At 47.6% G+C, this 17,082-nt stretch overlaps 1 protein-coding gene across 4 annotated transcripts in view; it reads left to right on the top strand.

The window, feature by feature from the left end:
- LOC118374286 (protein quaking-A-like) overlaps positions 1-17,082 on the top strand; it is a 145,817-nt gene that overhangs the window by 17,051 nt on the left and 111,684 nt on the right. The window lies entirely within an intron of this gene.

The following is a 17,082-nucleotide window of genomic DNA, read 5'->3' as shown; positions in this document are numbered from 1 at the left end:
AGGACTTGGTGTGGGAAGTGGTATGCAGACTGCAGCAGGGTGAACGGCAGGGCTTGGTGTGGGAAGTGGTATGCAGACTGCAGCAGAGTGAACGGCAGGACTTGGTGTGGGAAGTGGTATGCAGACTGCAGCAGAGTGAACGGCAGGGCTTGGTGTGGGAAGTGGTATGCAGAGTGAACGGCAGGGCTTGGTGTGGGAAGTGGTATGCAGACTGCAGCAGAGTGAACGGCAGGGCTTGGTGTGGGAAGTGGTATGCAGACTGCAGCAGAGTGAACGGCAGGGCTTGGTGTGGGAAGTGGTATGCAGAGTGAACGGCAGGGCTTGGTGTGGGAAGTGGTATGCAGACTGCAGCAGAGTGAACGGCAGGGCTTGGTGTGGGAAGTGGTATGCAGGACGAGGGAGAAAGACGTGCTCAAGTAGCAAACAGCGTAAACTATAGACACGGACATTTCGCGCGCCGGAGTTGAGTAAAATTTGATTTGATTTGAGTATCACATTTTTAAATAACCAAACACTGAAATACCCTTAGTGATGGTAAAGTAAAATGCGAAATTGTTCCATTCATCAATACCGGTTTATAGTGAAATGCGGTGTACCACCCAGCCCCAGGCTCTGTGTTAGTGTTTCTTGGTATAGAAAACGGATTGTTTGCTCTGAAAGGAAATGGGAGCAAGGCCCAGAGAGGCGGCGATAAGGAGCGTATGTTCTCTGAATGAGGTCATCTCCCAGGCTGAGGAGAAGCTCAGCAGCCTGCCTTTCCCTCCCTCCCTCGCCCCTCAGTCCCACACAATGACCTCTTGTGTTGTAGAGCTAACAACCCATCCCACTGCTGACACCAATATCACTACCATCGGCATCCACTCTAATTCGAGACTGGTTGAAGCAGTAGCCCTCTAAAGATTACGAAGTGTCGTTTTGTTGTTGGATAAGATGACAGCGGAACGGCCTATACGATGCGCTCGCTGTGTGTGGCAGGCAGGCGTCCGTGTCCTCTCAGTGTGAGAGCGGTCTGGGAATCTGGCTAGGTGCGGAGGCACCAGCTGTTCTGTCACATTCAGGTGAGGTATCTACCCGTGCCCCTATTCTGCAGCGGTGGACAGCTCCCTGTGCTGCTCCAGGCCTCCTGGCAGCCTCTGGATGCTCTGTCTGTTCTTTTGTCCATCCAGTTTTTCTCCTCTCGGGAAGTTCATGAATTGTTCTTGACACTGTGTCAAGCCGTCGGCTGCGCAAACTTTTCCTCAAACCTTATTTTTATTGAGCGTCTCTGACACACTCAATGAGGCTCCTCCCCCTCCCTCAGCACGTGCCTCTGCTAGGAGGCTCCTCCCTCAGCACGTGCCTCTGCTAGGAGGCTCCTCCCTCAGCACGTGCCTCTGCTAGGAGGCTCCTCCCTCAGCACGTGCCTCTGCTAGGAGGCTCCTCCCTCAGCACGTGCCTCTGCTAGGAGGCTCCTCCCTCAGCACGTGCCTCTGCTAGGAGGCTCCTCCCTCAGCACGTGCCTCTGCTAGGAGGCTCCTCCCTCAGCACGTGCCTCTGCTAGGAGGCTCCTCCCTCAGCACGTGCCTCTGCTAGGAGGCTCCTCCCTCAGCACGTGCCTCTGCTAGGAGGCTCCTCCCTCAGCACGTGCCTCTGCTAGGAGGCTCCTCCCTCAGCACGTGCCTCTGCTAGGAGGCTCCTCCCTCAGCACGTGCCTCTGCTAGGAGGCTCCTCCCTCAGCACGTGCCTCTGCTAGGAGGCTCCTCCCTCAGCACGTGCCTCTGCTAGGAGGCTCCTCCCTCAGCACGTGCCTCTGCTAGGAGGCTCCTCCCTCAGCACGTGCCTCTGCTAGGAGGCTCCTCCCTCAGCACGTGCCTCTGCTAGGAGGCTCCTCCCTCAGCACGTGCCTCTGCTAGGAGGCTCCTCCCTCAGCACGTGCCTCTGCTAGCTCTGAGGCTCCTCCTCAGCACGTGCCTCTGCTACTGCTCTGAGGCTCCTCCCTCAGCACGTGCCTCTGCTAGGAGGCTCCTCCCTCAGCACGTGCCTCTGCTAGCTCTGAGGCTCCTCCCTCAGCACGTGCCTCTGCTAGGAGGCTCCTCCCTCAGCACGTGCCTCTGCTAGGAGGCTCCTCCCTCAGCACGTGCCTCTGCTAGGAGGCTCCTCCCTCAGCACGTGCCTCTGCTAGGAGGCTCCTCCCTCAGCACGTGCCTCTGCTAGGAGGCTCCTCCCTCAGCACGTGCTCTGTTTTCTCTCTCTCTACTGCTCTGTTTTCTCCCCTCTACTGCTCTGTTTTCTCCCCTCTACTGCTCTGTTTTCTCCCCTCTACTGCTCTGTTTTCTCCCCTCTACTGCTCTGTTTTCTCTCTCTCTACTGCTCTGTTTTCTCCTCTCTACTGCTCTGTTTTCTCTCTCTCTACTGCTCTGTTTTCTCTCTCTCTACTGCTCTGTTTTCTCTCTCTCTACTGCTCTGTTTTCTCTCTCTCTACTGCTCTGTTTTCTCTCTCTCTACTGCTCTGTTTTCTCTCTCTCTACTGCTCTGTTTTCTCTCTCTCTACTGCTCTGTTTTCTCTCTCTCTACTGCTCTGTTTTCTCTCTCTCTACTGCTCTGTTTTCTCTCTCTCTACTGCTCTGTTTTCTCCTCTCTACTGCTCTGTTTTCTCCCCTCTACTGCTCTGTTTTCTCCCCTCTACTGCTCTGTTTTTTCTCTCCCTCTACTGCTCTGTTTTCTCTCCCTCTACTGCTCTGTTTTCTCTCCCTCTACTGCTCTGTTCTCTCTCTCCTCTCGCGTGGCAGTAATTCAGCCAGAGGGGTACATCTCCTCTTTCATCTGAAGACCAGTGCTGACATTAAAGGCCTGTAACGGGCTCTGTCTGTTTGCATTAACCCTGGGTCACCCATTCTACAGACCAGCCTCTGCTGTTCTGGCTCTCTCCACCATCCAGACAGACCAGCCTCTGCATCTCCACCACCGACACACCAGATAGCCCTGCCCTCCTCTCCATCCTCCCTTCCTCATCAGACACCAGCACTCTGAAGACGATCAATGCCTAAACACTTAAGTAGTCTCAGGAACTCCGTGATGGCTTTCCTGACTCTCTGCTGTCGGATCAGGGTGGACATTTTGTTTGCCTGTTGCTATGACATCCTGACCCACTTCTGCCATCCCTTTTGCCGAAACATGTGTTTCGGCCTGTAAGAGTTCAGCCCTGTGCCTTTTGGACCAGCCCAGCAAACAAACAGACCGAAACAGTGTCAGTCTGTTCTCAGGAGACACAGACTGGTGGTTTTGCATACTAGGCTGACTGGGGAAGACCAGACAAAGATCTGAGGCTGGCTTTCGCCCTTACAGCCACTGTTGAGCAACAAGTTCTGGCATGTTCTGGTTATGACCGGTTCTACTAGAGTTGCACAGTTATGTCAGCTCCTAGTACGCAGCATGTTTTTATGTTTGTGAAGTGAACATTAAATTGCATGTGACTTCATGTGTTGAATATTCTCGTTACGAACAGAGTCCTAGGTTGATGTCTAGGCACTCCGTGCCCGTGGCATCATCACACATCATCACACATGAATGACGACCATTAAATTGCACAAGGGCAGTTTGTCGCTCTCCGGCTGTCCCCCTGGCCTGGGTGTTAAAGCTCCCCGTCTTGGCCTGACCTGATTTCCTGCTAATTAAAGCCAAAGGAATGCTTTCGTGCTTCCTCGTCTCTCACGCTTCCCATCAATTGAGGATGAAATAGTAAACAGACAAAGGAGCTAACCCTCTGCTCTTCTCGCCCCCTCGCCACCACAGAGTCACAAGGCCTGCTTTCTACCTGCTGGACAAATGACAGCCCTTTGCAAAGGCACAGATAAGAACGCCTCTGCCCGGCTTTATGGGGAAAAAGCCCAATCGACACTGTCAATACTTGCTCTGCTCTGACCTTTTTGAGTGATATTTCCCCTTTTAGCTGCCTTTGTGGAGGCCGTTTGTAAGACTGCAGGTTGCAAGCATTCTTCCATCAAGGGGGTGATGAAGGACCGGTTAAGGGGAAGTCTCTTTTTATTCGTTTTTTCTGTCTGGGCCAGGAATAGTTAGCCATCTATGACAGGCTTTTGGTTGTGGAGATTGTAGGATGACGTGAGGGTGGTTCATGCTTGGGGAGGAAGCAGGGCATTGGTTATCTGTTCTTGGCACATTAAGAGGGGTGTTTCTTCCTTCCTCTTCTGACAGCGGGACCTTTCCTGTCATTGTTGTGTGGCTGTGGGGTTATGCTGGCTTCCTGGTTCTGTATGAGACTGTTTCTCAAGTTTGTTTTCAGCCTGACACAAGCAATGAACGCAAAGCAATAGAGGCACAAATAACCTGCAGTCTACCTGGCTTTCAAGTTGATGTCATAACATTGATGACTCTTCTCTAACGTCTCGAGGAGTCTGGTTGTACTAGTTGACAGGAAGTGTCGCCCCTCCCCTACAGCCTTGCTGCTCTGCCCCGGCCAGCACTGAGAGGAAAGGCTTCCCCTGACTTACAAGCCTTCCAGTGAAAACAACTGGACCAAGGCTTCTGTCTGCCGCTGTCGATTCTCCTCAACAGACACACAATCAGACCAACATTCTGTTCCTTTTCTCCTGTTCTCACCATCTCATATCTTAGGATACTTACAGCAGATATCCTGTATTCTCCTCTAAAGCAGTCACACTTATGTGTGGGTGTGTGCCTGAGGCCAGACTGAATGAGGTGAGGGGGCGATGATGTGTTTGTGTCCTGCTGGATCAGCTGACACACTGAACGCGGTGAAGTGGGTTAACATAAACCAAGGGAGTGAGTCTGGAGAGTGGAGCACACAGTGCAGGTCTCACGTTTGTTTGTGAGCACAAATTCAGTGGCAGGTGGAATGGGTTCCCTTGATAATAAACAGTGAGTGTGTTTCGTGAGATTAATTCCCAAGTTTGAGTCAGTCTGTGTCGCTTCTCTCCACCCTTTTACAAGGGGTAAAACAGTGGCTGCCTGTGTTGGTTATTTTGTTATGCTGCTTAAAGGGTTTCCCCCCAAAAATGTATCCCAACAGATGAATGGAAACAGTTTGACACCTCTCCCCTGAAAGCTACTCTGTTAAATTACTACTGCAGCTCTTTCCAATCTAACGCTACATATCCTACCCTTTTTCGATGTGAGGAAATCAGCAGTCAAAGTGATCTTTTAAGAGGTGTTTGCATTTGGGTGTATAAGAATGACTGAATAGTTCCGACGGTGCTGGTGAATTGCGTCAATTGCAGAACTTGCTGAGTGGACCGTTAGCATTGGCATCAAGCTCTTCCTCCCTTGTGTTACTGTTATTCTATATGAATGTTGCCTATGGGAGGGACCCAATAGTGATGTCAAGGGCAGCGTGTATATGTTTTGTGCGTGTCTTAGGCCTATTTTCCATTACCCAGTAATGGCGGCTTGTAGCGCAGAGGGCGATTGGGCTTCATAGCTTGTGATCACTCCAGGGTGTCTTCCTAAATTACTGACACGCAGAGAGTAATGAACACCTGCCCCCATGGCGGCCATTAAGAACGAGCCCATTATGCACTTAGCCGGCCCCCTCTCGCCGTAGAACCCTCTCCGTGCGGGAAACGGCCACTCCCATGCCTCATTGAGCTGATACCCCCCCCACTGGCCCCAGCCCCATAAAGCAGTTCCACATCACATGTGGTCCCCTGTTCTGATTTTAGCTGCAGGGCGTAATGACTCTGTAGAGATCTGGAGACGGACTGTTCCCTCTTTTAGTTTTCAGATGTGGTAATGGGCTCGGTACTGGAACTGGGAGGAGAGCTCGTCTTTAGGACCGCTCACACAAATGTCCAGGTTTGGGCCTTTTTGTTTTGCGAGAATTGGAGATCTGGCCAAAGCTCCTCCCCTGCAATGACTTGAGGCTGAAAATGTATCACAATTGCTAAGTTCTCCTTTAGTCAATGGTCTCAGGCCTCTCCTACTCTCTGGCTGTCCAGTCAGACTTCCCCAGACACGCCAGGGTTCATCTCACTGCTCATTGGTTTTTTACCGACAGGATATAGGAAATAAAGACAGCAGCAGGCTGATTTTAGTCCGGAACTTCACACGGGCCCAGAGATTCACCAAAGCTGTGTGACAGTGTATTTCTCCAGTCGTCCTGTGTCTGTCTGTTTTCATTGTCTAATCGACACGCTAACTGGCTATGACACATCCTATTGAATTCGTCATGCTGCCGCAACCCATCTCCAATGCCAAGAGTCACGTTAAGCCACATCATGTTTGGCAGATTTTCTGCTGCTAGGCAACCTCAGAAGCACTGAGATGTTAATAAAGAACAGCTCTGTCTTCCATCACAACACCAACACACCGCATCTACCACAGCCACAACAAACCACTTTCTTTACTGTCGGAATGCTTCCACTGGAAGGAGAGGAAGAAAGAGAAATGGAGATTTAAACGTTTTTTCCCCCCAACGGGAAAGGGTAGCATCTCCAAAACAGTCAAGTTTGTTTAAATGGCTAGACACTATGTCCTGGTGTTTTTTGTACAGTTTCTGCTCCCAGGTGATTGACCCCTCCGGTGATATTTCTGTGTGTTGTGGTCTGCCCCTCTGGAGAGCCATGGCTACAAACACCGAAGCCTCATTTAGTCATTTTTTCCCCACCAGTTCTGTTTATTTTCTTTATATGCATGTGGTTTGGGGAGTCAGTAGAAATGATCCACATTGGACCTGCACAGTACACCGAACAGTCCAGTTTTCAGTGTGCAGTCTCTGCCGTTACATAAGAGTCTCAACACATGCTCATTATTGGCGACCATGGAGCGGAACGTGCTGCTTTTTGGACGTGATGCGTGTGTTCTCTACTCCAGGTGGGCTTTGTTCCTGTCCAATTTTTGTAGCAGTGTGTGTGTGTGTGTGTTGAGAACTAGTGGAAATCGTAGAACAGTCAAACCCAATTTGTGTGGTTGTGTATGTCGTCCTCCTTGGCTCACTCGGGCCCAGGAGAGAAGTGGAGGGAGGAGGCAGCGAGGAGGATTGAGAGGCCTTGTTACTCCAGTCATTTATTGAGTAGCCTATCTGCTCAAAGACCTGACGCCGGAGGTTTTTACTCTGACTGCTTAGGAGAATCCTGCAAACGTAAATCTCTCCCTGCTGGCCCAGGAAACTGCAGTGTCATGCATTTCACTGGCCGTTTAGTGCTTTCATTTAGTTTTAGGCCAGCAATTACATCGGGCCCTGACTCAGGGATTGGGATAGGTTGGTCTGTGTGTAATAAAGTGTGGGTCTGAGAAGGTTGAGGCCTGCCTATCATTTGCCATCATCATCATCCGCCACACACATCTTGCGCTATTTTTTTGCAAGTGCCCTGATTTGAACATAATGGTGGTATCTATGCATCCTCATAGCTGGTATAAATCAAAGATGTTTTCTCCCTGTGACGGCTTGAAAATGTGACGGCTTGTACAGTTTTGGGGCGTTTCAAACATTCACTATGAAACGCTCAAACATTCACTATGGAACGCTCAAACATTCACTATGGAACGCTCAAACATTCACTATGGAACGCTCAAACATTCACTATGGAACGCTCAAACATTCACTATGGAACGCTCAAACAGTCACTATGGAACGCTCAAACATTCACTATGGAACGCTCAAACATTCACTATGGAACGCTCAAACATTCACTATGGAACGCTCAAACATTCACTATGGAACGCTCAAACATTGACTATGGAACGCTCAAACATTCACTATGGAACGCTCAAACATTCACTATGGAACGCTCAAACATTCACTATGGAACGCTCAAACATTCACTATGGAACGCTCAAACATTCACTATGGAACGCTCAAACGGTCACTATGGAACGCTCAAACGGTCACTATGGAACGCTCAAACATTCACTATGGAACGCTCAAACATTCACTATGGAACGCTCAAACATTCACTATGGAACGCTCAAACATTCACTATGGAACGCTCAAACGGTCACTATGGAACGCTCAAACATTGACTATGGAACGCTCAAACATTGACTATGGAACGCTCAAACATTCACTATGGAACGCTCAAACATTCACTATGGAACGCTCAAACATTCACTATGGAACGCTCAAACGGTCACTATGGAACGCTCAAACATTCACTATGGAACGCTCAAACATTCACTATTCACTATGGAACGCTCAAACATTCACTATGGAACGCTCAAACATTGACTATGGAACGCTCAAACATTCACTATGGAACGCTCAAACATTCACTATGGAACGCTCAAACATTCACTATGGAACGCTCAAACATTCACTATGGAACGCTCAAACATTCACTATGGAACGCTCAAACATTCACTATGGAACGCTCAAACGGTCACTATGGAACGCTCAAACTGTCACTATGGAACGCTCAAACGGTCACTATGGAACGCTCAAACATTCACTATGGAACGCTCAAACATTCACTATGGAACGCTCAAACGGTCACTATGGAACGCTCAAACGGTCACTATGGAACGCTCAAACGGTCACTATGGAACGCTCAAACGGTCACTATGGAACGCTCAAACGGTCACTATGGAACGCTCAAACATTCACTATGGAACGCTCAAACATTCACTATGGAACGCTCAAACATTCACTATGGAACGCTCAAACATTCACTATGGAACGCTCAAACATTCACTATGGAACGCTCAAACATTCACTATGGAACGCTCAAACATTCACTATGGAACGCTCAAACATTCACTATGGAACGCTCAAACATTCACTATGGAACGCTCAAACATTCACTATGAAACGCTCAAACATTCACTATGGAACGCTCAAACATTCACTATGGAACGCTCAAACATTGACTATGGAACGCTCAAACATTCACTATGGAACGCTCAAACATTCACTATGGAACGCTCAAGCATGAACGGAACCATCTGCCTATAGGCCTTTAAGTCGGATCAGAGAGGGACAATGGCACTAAAGGTTTTAATCGACGAGACAGCTGTGGGTCCTTGATAAGAGCAGAAAGGTTTTCATGGCTCTATCGTCCACATACTATATTTTTGTTCACCTTCTTTAAGAACCATTTCTCGTGCCTTCCTGCTGCAAAGCCTTAACTGTTGAAGTGGAGTGTCGCTTTGGACCAAGTAGTCTGGACTGAATAAAAGGAAGGGATTGCATTAAAGGCCCGTTCACTGCTGTGCTTTGTGATAGCTAAAGTGCGCCACTTCAAAGTGGAAAAACTTGTACCTCGGCGATGTCTCAGCCACCACCACCGGTGTGTATTTTAGTAGCGGTCGTGTGCCGTCCTTCTCCCTCATCTGCTCTCGTCGCCTCTGTGTGCAGCGGGAGACATGATCTATCTCTGTCTCCCTGGAACCGATCCCAGTTTATTTATTTTTACATTTCAGAGTAGATGATGGGCTGCCCGGGTGAGAGGGGCTGCCCGGGTGAGAGGGGCTGCCCGGGTGAGAGGGGCTGCCCGGGTGAGAGGGCTCAGGTTTAATTGGCGTTGGGATCCTTGGTTCTCAGGTGCTGGGTATCAGGTTTAATTGGTGTTGGGATCCTTGGTTCTCAGGTGCTGGGTATCAGGTTTAATTGGCGTTGGGATCCTTGGTTCTCAGGTGCTGGGTATCAGGTTTAATTGGCGTTGGGATCCTTGGTTCTCAGGTGCTGGGTATCAGGTTTAATTGGCGTTGGGATCCTTGGTTCTCAGGTGCTGGGTATCAGGTTTAATTGGCGTTGGGATCCTTGGTTCTCAGGTGCTGGGTATCAGGTTTAATTGGCGTTGGGATCCTTGGTTCTCAGGTGCTGGGTATCAGGATTAATTGGCGTTGGGATCCTTGGTTCTCAGGTGCTGGGTATCAGGTTTAATTGGCGTTGGGATCCTTGGTTCTCAGGTGCTGGGTATCAGGTTTAATTGGCGTTGGGATCCTTGGTTCTCAGGTGCTGGGTATTAGGGGCTTTAATGCCCAGTAATCAGAGTGTTTAAAGCTGCTTTAGCCTGAGAAGCTGATCGTACCACCTGGAAATATCACACACACAATCTACCATTATGGTTGGGATGCTTTCATATGGTTTAAATTGAATATCCTGATGTTTCACATTGATATATTGTGATGTGCAAGAATATTAATCTATTTGAACTTTATAAATCAACACTGTGCAGTTTTATCACTATCAATATGTTGAAATTAGTGACAGATTATTTAATGATAATGTGACTATAATATTGTCTATAATTACAATTGCATAGTCTTTCATAAGCCTCAGAGTCTAAGCTGTGTGTCGGGGGGGCTACTATGCAAACATATGGAAATGTTTTAAGATGGCCAGACAATGGATCGTTTCGCGACTTTAATATTATATTTGGCCATTACTATAGCCCATAGAAATGCATCGAATAACATCATTCATAAATGGCAAAGACAGTGAATCATAAGGTTTTGAAGTGTCCTATATCAAGGAGATAGACAGCTCAAGAAATATTTTTGTAGAAACACATTTCACCCCCTTTTTTTTTTGGCAGAAAACTACCTCTGTACTTCCATTCATTTGTAGGAGTTATCTTCAGACGAGTCCTATGACACTTGTGGGGGTCGTAGAGCAAAACGGAAAACATTGTTTTCATGAGTCTCGTCTTTTCCCGAACTGTCGTATTAGTTTGTTGTCCAAACCGTTCGGCTGCTACAGATGTTTTCATGAGAAGACACATTTTCAGGATGTCTCATACTTAGTCATGTAGTGTATGTAGACACCTGCTCGTCGAACATCTCATTATAAAATCATGGGCATTAATATGGAGTTGGTCCCCCCTTTGCTGCTATAACAGCCTCTAGTCTTCTGGGAAGGCTTTCCACTAGATGTTGGAACATTGCTGCGGGGACTTGCTTCTATTCAGCCACAAGAGCATTAGTGAGGTCGGGCACTGATGTTTGGTGATTAGGCCTCGCAGTCGGCGTTCCAATCCATCTCCAAAGGTCAGGGCTCTGTGCAGGCCAGTCAAGTTCTTCCACACTGATCTAGACAAACCGTGGACTTCGCTTTGTGCATGGGGACATTGTCATGCTGAAACAGAACAGGTCCTTCCCCAAACTGTTGCCACATCTTTGGAAGCACAGAATCATCTAGAATGTCATTGTATGCTGCCCTTCACTGGAACTAAGGGGCCTAGCCCGAACCGTGAAAAACATCCCCAGACCATTATTCCTCCTCCACCAAACTTTACAGTTGGCACTATCCATTTGGGCAGGTAGCCGTTCTCCTGGCATCCGCTGAACCCAGATTTGGCCTGCCAGATGGTGAAGCTTGATTCATCATTCCAGAGAACTCGTTTCCACTGCTCCGGACTAACAGTTCTTGTGCTGACGTTGTGTCCAGAGACAGTTTGGAACTTGTGTTGCGACAGACGTATTTTACGTGCAGTGCAACGCGCTTCAGTACTCTGCAGTCCTGTTCTGTGAGCTTTTGTGGCCTACCAATTTGCGGCAGAGCCGTTGTTGCTCCTAATGTTTCCACTTCAGAATGACGTCACTTACATTTGATCGGGGAAGCTCTTGCATGGCAGAAATTTGACGAACTGACTTGTTGGAAAGGATGACAGTGCCATGTTGAAAGTCACTGAGGTCTTCAATAAGGCCATTCTACTGCCAATTTGTCTATGGAGATTGCATGGCTGGGTTCTCAATCCTATACACCTGTCAGCAACGGGTGCGGCTGAAATATCAGAGTCCACATACTTTTGTGTGTTTTTAAAATGTATTTAACTTATATTTAACCAGGCAAATTGGTTAATAAGAACATATTCACATCTACAATGACGTCCTACACCGGCCAAACGCGGACGCCAATTGTGATACAGTTGTGACACCTCCGGCACTGAGGCCTTAGACCGCTGCGCCACTCGGGAGCACGGATTTGATAGTGTTTCTCATAGTGTGTGTGTTTGTGTGTATATATCTTAAACTGACAGATTTTTGATGGGGATTTATTTTATTACTTAAATTGATACGCGGGTGAGTGAAACTCAATGTTTCAGCGCAAAATTAATTTATATAAGAGGTCTTCCCAAAATATCACCCAACTCTATCACCCATACATTTCTCCTGTTGTCTAGTGTGAGGGACACGCACGCACACCTGATGTGAGAGCTCAGGGAGGTCAGGAGGACAGCAGCTTCCAGTAGGCTACAGCAGGATGAGGACAAAGCAATTAAAACCTCCCGACGGAACTCTATTTTTAGATGTACTAATGATTGCCATGGGGTGGGTTCAATTAAAAAAAAAAGGTCATTTTTTTCAAAAGGTCATTTTCTGCAATTCAACACATTTTGCCATGGCTTACGTATTTTCATGTGATATTTGAGTGCCTCGAACACGACAACAAAATCAACCGAGCTATAAAAAAACAAACATTAGCTGACATGGGCCAGTTGATCTGGACATTGGACCGTATTCCAGGGTATTTGGGAAATAAATTTCATGATGAATTTCCATGTGTAGATACGTTTTAAGTTAATACCTGCAGGCAAGTTGTGTAATATGGTAGGAGATAAAGCAGATTGCATTATTAATTTCACCTGTCACATTATTTAACACTATTAAGATTTTTGTAGTTCCCCAGTTGAGCCAGAAATGTGTTTGGTTGAAAACAGCACAGCGGGAGACGGCGGGAGCTGATAGGTTTCTGTGTCTATCGGTGAGTCTCTGTTGTGCTGTGCACATGAGGGGATGAAGTTTCACTACTAAAGGTTTGCCATCAGGTATCTTAGAATGGCTTTCTGTCAGAAGTCAGAGCCCTGGGTGAGTTGTCTCTACAGCTGCCATTTTTCTTTTTACCTGTGCTTCCGACTAACGTTTTACATTTCTCCTCTGTTCTGTGTACACATGCTACTCTTCCTCTGTTCTGTGTACACATGCTACTCTTCCTCTGTTCTGTGTACACATACTACTCTTCCTCTGTTCTGTGTACACATGCTACTCTTCCTCTGTTCTGTGTACACATGCTACTCTTCCTCTGTTCTGTGTACACATGCTACTCTTCCTCTGTTCTGTGTACACATACTACTCTTCCTCTGTTCTGTGTACACATGCTACTCTTCCTCTGTTCTGTGTACACATGCTACTCTTCCTCTGTTCTGTGTACACATGCTACTCTTCCTCTGTTCTGTGTACACATGCTACTCTTCCTCTGTTCTGTGTACACATGCTACTCTTCCTCTGTTCTGTGTACACATGCTACTCTTCATCTGTTCTGTGTACACATGCTACTCTTCCTCTGTTCTGTACACATGCTACTCTTCCTCTGTTCTGTGTACACATGCTACTCTTCCTCTGTTCTGTACACATGCTACTCTTCCTCTGTTCTGTGTACACATGCTACTCTTCCTCTGTTCCGTGTACACATGCTACTCTTCCTCTGTTCTGTGTACACATGCTACTCTTCCTCTGTTCTGTACACATGCTACTCTTCCTCTGTTCTGTGTACACATGCTACTCTTCCTCTGTTCTGTGTACACATACTACTCTTCCTCTGTTCTGTGTACACATGCTACTCTTCCTCTGTTCTGTGTACACATGCTACTCTTCCTCTGTCCTGTGTACACATGCTACTCTTCCTCTGTTCTGTGTACACATGCTACTCTTCCTCTGTTCTGTGTACACATGCTACTCTTCCTCTGTTCTGTGTACACATGCTACTCTTCCTCTGTTCTGTGTACACATACTACTCTTCCTCTGTTCTGTGTACACATACTACTCTTCCTCTGTTCTGTGTACACATGCTACTCTTCCTCTGTTCTGTGTACACATGCTACTCTTCCTCTGTTCTGTGTACACATGCTACTCTTCCTCTGTTCTGTGTACACATGCTACTCTTCCTCTGTTCTGTGTACACATGCTACTCTTCCTCTGTCCTGTGTACACATGCTACTGTTCCTCTGTTCTGTGTACACATGCTACTCTTCCTCTGTTCTGTGTACACATGCTACTCTTCCTCTGTTCTGTGTACACATGCTACTCTTCCTCTGTTATGTGTACACATGCTACTCTTCCTCTGTTCTGTGTACACATGCTACTCTTCCTCTGTCCTGTGTACACATGCTACTGTTCCTCTGTTCTGTGTACACATACTACTCTTCCTCTGTTCTGTGTACACATGCTACTCTTCCTCTGTTCTGTGTACACATGCTACTCTTCCTCTGTTCTGTGTACACATGCTACTGTTCCTCTGTTCTGTGTACACATGCTACTCTTCCTCTGTTCTGTGTACACATGCTACTCTTCCTCTGTTCTGTGTACACATGCTACTCTTCCTCTGTTCTGTGTACACATGCTACTCTTCCTCTGTTCTGAACACATGCTACTCTTCCTCTGTTCTGTGTACACATGCTACTCTTCCTCTGTTCTGTGTACACATGCTACTCTTCCTCTGTTCTGTGTACACATGCTACTCTTCCTCTGTTCTGTGTACACATGCTACTCTTCCTCTGTTCTGTGTACACATGCTACTCTTCCTCTGTTCTGTGTACACATGCTACTCTTCCTCTGTTCTGTGTACACATGCTACTCTTCCTCTGTTATGTGTACACATGCTACTCTTCCTCTGTTCTGTGTACACATGCTACTCTTCCTCTGTTCTGTGTACACATGCTACTCTTCCTCTGTTCTGTGTACACATGCTACTCTTCCTCTGTTCTGTGTACACATGCTACTCTTCCTCTGTTCTGTGTACACATTTTGTTAGAATACTAATAAAATTGGGGCGGCAGGGTAGCCTAGTGGTTAGAGAGTTGGACTAGTAACTGAACGGTTTTGCAACAAACCCCCGAGCTGACGAGGTACAAATCTGTCGTTCTGCAGTTAAATGCAGTTAACCCACTGTTCCTAGACCAGTTATCCCACTGTTCCTAGACCAGTTAACCCACTGTTCCTAGACCAGTTAACCCACTGTTCCTAGACCAGTTAACCCACTGTTCCTAGACCAGTTAACCCCACTGTTCCTAGACCAGTTAACCCACTGTTCCTAGACCAGTTAACCCCACTGTTCCTAGACCAGTTAACCCACTGTTCCTAGACCAGTTATCCCACTGTTCCTAGACCAGTTAACCCACTGTTCCTAGACCAGTTAACCCACTGTTTCTAGACCAGTTAACCCACTGTTTCTAGACCAGTTAACCCACTGTTCCTAGACCAGTTAACCCACTGTTCCTAGACCAGTTATCCCACTGTTCCTAGACCAGTTAACCCACTGTTCCTAGACCAGTTATCCCACTGTTCCTAGACCAGTTATCCCACTGTTCCTAGGCCAGTTAACCCACTGTTCCTAGGCCAGTTAACCCACTGTTCCTAGACCAGTTAACCCACTGTTCCTAGACCAGTTAACCCACTGTTCCTAGACCAGTTAACCCACTGTTCCTAGACCAGTTAACCCACTGGTCCTAGACCAGTTAACCCACTGTTCCTAGACCAGTTATCCCACTGTTCCTAGACCAGTTAACCCACTGTTCCTAGACCAGTTAACCCACTGTTCCTAGACCAGTTAACCCACTGGTCCTAGACCAGTTAACCCACTGGTCCTAGACCAGTTAACCCACTGGTCCTAGACCAGTCAACCCACTGTTCCTAGGCCGTCATTGAAAATAAGAATTTGTTCTTAACTGTTAAATGAAGGTTAAATAAAGGTAAAATAAATAATAGATACACAATGGGCTTTTCTTGTGTTTATTTTTAGCGTCTCCTTGTCCTTTGCCAGTAATACCGTAAAACACTAAGAGAAGGACAGTAGGGGAGTCTGGATACTGCCCAAGTTATAACTAGCTCTAAGGTCTGCAATGACTGGCACAACGAGGAAAACTGATGCACTACCCAATTTCAAAATGGCACCTTGTGCAATCAAATATTACAGCTTTCAAGATTAAGTTGAAAGCCTGACTGAGTTGCTGAAATAATAAATGTTTATTTATTTTTGGGGCGGGGACTCTGTCCCCTGCACCCCCGTAGTTTGGGAACACTGAATTAGAGACATATGCTGCTTTGCAGTGTTTTTAACTGCTGCCTTATGTCATCATCTTTGCACATCTGACAAATCATGTTCTCCTTCCCTCCCTCCTTTTTAGCTTTCCATGACTGAATCCTCCCTCTCCTGTCTCGCCTGAATCCTCCCTCTCCTGTCTCGACTGAATCCTCCCTCTCCTGTCTCGACTGCCCTTTTACTCTTTCCATGACTGAATCCTCCCTCTCCTGTCTCACCTGCCCTTTTACTCTTTCCATGACTGAATCCTCCCTCTCCTGTCTCGCCTGAATCCTCCCTCTCCTGTCTCGACTGAATCCTCCCTCTCCTGTCTCGACTGCCCTTTTACTCTTTCCATGACTGAATCCTCCCTCTCCTGTCTCGACTGAATCCTCCCTCTCCTGTCTCGCCTGCCCTTTCACTCTTTCCATGACTGAATCCTCCCTCTCCTGTCTCGCCTACCCTTTTACTCATTCCATGACTGAATCCTCCCTCTCCTGTCTCGACTGAATCCTCCCTCTTCTGTCTCGACTGAATCCTCCCTCTCCTGTCTCGACTGCCCTTTTACTCTTTCCATGACTGAATCCTCCCTCTCCTGTCTCACCTGCCCTTTTACTCTTTCCATGACTGAATCCTCCCTCTCCTGTCTCACCTGCCCTTTTACTCTTTCCATGACTGAATCCTCCCTCTCCTGTCTCGCCTGAATCCTCCCTCTCCTGTCTCGACTGAATCCTCCCTCTCCTGTCTCGACTGCCCTTTTACTCTTTCCATGACTGAATCCTCCCTCTCCTGTCTCACCTGCCCTTTTACTCTTTCCATGACTGAATCCTCCCTCTCCTGTCTCGCCTGAATCCTCCCTCTCCTGTCTCGACTGAATCCTCCCTCTCCTGTCTCGACTGCCCTTTTACTCTTTCCATGACTGAATCCTCCCTCTCCTGTCTCGACTGAATCCTCCCTCTCCTGTCTCGCCTGCCCTTTTACTCTTTCCATGACTGAATCCTCCCTCTCCTGTCTCGACTGAATCCTCCCTCTCCTGTCTCGCCTACCCTTTTACTCATTCCATGACTGAATCCTCCCTCTCCTGTCTCGACTGAATCCTCCCTCTCCTGTCTCGA

Source organism: Oncorhynchus keta, chromosome 29, assembly GCF_023373465.1.
Source record: "Oncorhynchus keta strain PuntledgeMale-10-30-2019 chromosome 29, Oket_V2, whole genome shotgun sequence".
NCBI classification, from domain to species: domain Eukaryota; kingdom Metazoa; phylum Chordata; class Actinopteri; order Salmoniformes; family Salmonidae; genus Oncorhynchus; species Oncorhynchus keta.
Note: the sequence above shows the minus strand (reverse complement) of the source record. Positions and strands in the feature narration are given on the sequence as shown.